The following is a 4018-nucleotide window of genomic DNA, read 5'->3' on the forward strand; positions in this document are numbered from 1 at the left end:
GTACAGAAAGACAGGTTGTAAACCTGAATAGCATGCCTCAGTTGTAAGTCTGAAGAGTCATTAAATAGGTAGGCCATTAAATAAAGAATATCTGTACTTTAAAAATTAAAATCTTTTATAGACCAACATTTTAAGCTTCAAAAATCAGTGAAAAAAGTAAGTTCTTGCCTTCTGTTCTTGGCTTATTTCATTTCACATGATGTCCATGTTGCTGCAGATGACAGGATTCTGCTATTTTCCATGGCTCAGTAACATTCCTCGATGCATTATCCACGCCATTCTCTTTTACTTTCACCTTTTCATGGATACCTTAGTTGAGTCTATATTTTGGCAACTGTGAATAATGCTGCATAAGCAGGGGCGAGCAGCTGTTTCTGATAGAGAATTTCTTTGTTTCCTTGTGAACATTCTTTTTCCACGCGGTACTGAGGATTGAACTCAGGGCCTTTGCACGGAGCTATAAAGGGAGCCGGGGGAGATAAAGCGAGGTTCGCTGACAGGTAATGAAGCACAGATGGGAAGAACTAGTGCTCAGGTTCTGTAGCACAGTCACTAACTGCAGTCCACATCAGTTTAGGAGGTATTTAAAAATAACCCGCAAGTAAGAGTTCAAAATTTCCCAGTTCATAGAAATGATACTCGAAGAGACAAAAATGCCGATTATCCTTATTTGAACATGACATATAATATATATGTATCACATTGTTTTACCATGACCAATAAATATGTACCAATATTATGTTTCATGAAAATTTTTAAAAGAGAAAATTAAATCTTATGACAAATAAACTACAAAATGAAAGGTACAAAGAGAAAGTTCGTAGATAGAGAAGTTTACTATATGATAATGGTGATGTTTAAAATCAGTAGGTCAAAATGGAGCTTTTATCTCCCCGATTAAAACAAAACACAAAAGCAAAGACCCAGATAGTGCAGGAGGTAAGGGAAGACTGAGGAGGAAGAGGAAGGTGCCCCACCTGGAGCCTTTCTGGGCTGGATCTGCGTTCTGGATTAAACATTAGCCCGGTACGGACAGCAGGGTTTGAACACCCGGGTCAGGTCGTGATAGCAGGCCTGACTCCATCTTGTACCCATATTAGAACCAAGCGCTTGCACTTGAACAAAGCACCCGAAACCCCCACATCCTGCCTGGCAGTAAACTCACTGCAGTTGGGAGATGTTTTGTTGCTCACGTAGTGCATGTGAAACTTCCTGTGTCCCCTGCTAACCTGGCAGGGTCTGCTTCTGTGAGTTCCGCTGGGCGCTCGCTCTCCGCTGAGCCCCCCACCCCCCAGCTGAAAGTGCGATTTGAGAGGAGCAATCAAACTGCTTCCCGCTGCCTAGGGAACTTCTGGGCGCGAGCTACCTTGGCCGCTGGCAGTAATGAAAGGCTTGGCTCTGGCCTGGAGAGTGAGTGGCATCTCTGTTGTTCGGACTGGCTGTTACCAGGTCACTTAGCTTCAGAATAGTCAGTGGGGCATGCACCTGCCACTCTCTGCAGGCCTGGCCCCGAGCACCAGGTCCCTCACCACCGGCTTTGATCCCTGTGGGCCAGGGCTGCATGACAGTTCCTCCCAGGGCCACAGAAAGTCAAAGACTGTACCGCCCTACAGAGGAGCTGAGCCAAGTGCTCACCCGCAGGGACCACACCTCAGAGCAAACCTTGATCTTATTATAAACAGCTAAGGTAGCAGAAATATAGGCAATCAGACAGGGCTGGGCCCTCCAGGAAGTCAGGACAAAGATAAAGTCACATTAAACTGTGACCAGAGGCGCATGTGTTGGAGGCCAGGACTCAAGACAGACACGAAATGGCCAAGCCAAAGATAAGCGGAAACACCCGGCCTCATGATGTCTAGATAGACCTCAGTGGGGGACCAAGACCCTTGGACCCATCCCTTCCTGAAAAGTTCTTTGTTCCTTCCATGTAGCCTTGATACGTGACCTGCTTCCCCATTGGATCAGTGTAACCTGAGTGACTGAGCTTACAATCTTATTGGTGGATCATAGGTGTAAACCATGTGGTTTCGCTCTGTAAAACCTCCCCTGTGAAGTGGAGTCCGCAGCCCACTTTCGGGCCCCCTCCTGCTTCTCAGGAGCTATTCCTTTCTCCCTTGATAAATATTTTCTACTCTTAACCTCGTTGTTCCTTCTTTGATTTTGGGGGGAACACGAGCTCAGCATGTCAGACATCTAATGAGTTATATTTTCCCTGTATCATCTGGCAGTCCTAGATCATTTCCTCTGTCAACCTCACCCCAAACCTTCAGCCCTGAGCCTCTCACCCAGGAGCTCTCCTTCCCACTCTGTGCAGTGAGTCTCGTTTCTCTCTTTCAAGTCAGTAATGCATTGGTTCCGCATCTTCCCCTGGGTATCCTGCTCACACGTTAGTTTAGGACATCAGGAACCTGGATGAGGCCCAGCCTGGGGACACAGGGACACTGGAAAGGCCATGAGAGCGACTCCTGACATGAAGACAGACCAGTGTAGGGGTGAGAGTCTTGTGGGGTTTCCCTTCCACTGCCACCCAGCTTTGCTCTGAGGGCAGACTAAACTGGGCACCGCTAAGCAGACCTCTGGGAAAACCGTTTGAGAGGAGCAGGACAAAGCGGTAGAAACGCCTGGTTTACCCTCTCACTCCCTGCCAAGGCCAGTCGGTCACAAGCAGCACTGCACATGCAGAGACAGACCCCAAACCCTGGAGACAGCCTGTCCTTCCAGACGCAGGAACGGCGAAAGGGGCTCTTGCAAGCCGGAGTGCAGAGCAAATCCCCAAAGCAGGGAGGTGGAGAAAGCAATTCCTAAGCCTGGCAGTGCCTGGCCAGGTAGCGTCACTGGGACAGGAGATAAGGGCCTGCCGCTCCCCCAAAGGTCTTTTTAATTCTCAATCCCGGGACCACAGAGCTGGCCAGCACTGCACCACACCACTCCTCCACCGCAGTCCCACAGCTGTCCGCAGGAGCCCCTACCCATGACAAGGCAACAGCAGAACACAGCACACGTGGGGCCCGCCTCTTCTCTGAGGTGTGCCACCTCCCCTCACCAACCACACCAGGCCCTGCTGCAGTGGTAAATTTGTCTGTTAACTATTTCTAGCTCCAGTGGAGCAGGCTTAGCTGGAAGCACCAAGCTCTGGTGACGCCCAAGGCAGCTGGCCTGGGACAAGAGGCAGGTGGCAGCCAGAGAGCTGTGGTGAGCAGTGGGGCGGCCACCTCCACCCTGCGAGCAGTCTGGAGGGCTGCTGTCACTGCTGGCATACAGTCTCCCTGCTGCTAACCGTGGAAAGAGACCTGGCTGTCCATCATTTCTACCTAAACTGAGTGAACGAGTCCCAGCCAATTGGTGACACAGGGCCACATGTCATTAACTCAGTCCTCCACTGTGACGTCCAGTCTGTTTACTATGCAGAGTAAACAGGAGAGATTTTCCACATTTCCATGTATTTCTTCTAGACCGTCCAGTCAGGTGAACACCAAAAAATGAAGCCACACCTAGGACGGCCATGATCGCAGGGCGCCAGGGGATGGGGGTGCCATTCACAAGAGTCTGGTCACTGAGGATCAAGGAATAGTGTAGTAAGTAATTCCATCCCCGATCTTAATTCCCCATGTCCCTATAACGTGCACATTCACAGGTTTGGGGGACTGTGATGGGGATGTTTCAGGAGTCACGGTTCTGCGTCTTCCGCACGAGGTGGCCGGGGACAGGGGGCCACGGGGCGGGACCGGAGTAGGGGGCCTCGGGGAGGCAGAGTCCAGGCGGACAGGAGGTTTAACCAGAACGGAATCCACGTGCACCAGCTGGCAAGTGAGACCTGTCCTGTAGCTGAAGGCGGCAGAAGACCCGATCCGGGCCCTTGGTTGAGTGGAAGGGGGCTCTGTGAACAGGCCTGGGCCCTCTCGCGCCCTGCGGGCTCCACCTCGCCGCCGGGAAGGCCTGTCCAGTCTCCAGGCGGGTCTGGTCCGGTGCCTCTGGGCTGCAGGGAGGCCCCGCCCACCAAAGGCCCCACCCACCGAAT

The sequence above is a fragment of the Fukomys damarensis genome, unplaced genomic scaffold, assembly GCF_012274545.1.
Source record: "Fukomys damarensis isolate Sample0158 unplaced genomic scaffold, DMR_v1.0_HiC HiC_scaffold_12, whole genome shotgun sequence".
Classification (NCBI taxonomy): Eukaryota; Metazoa; Chordata; class Mammalia; order Rodentia; family Bathyergidae; genus Fukomys; species Fukomys damarensis.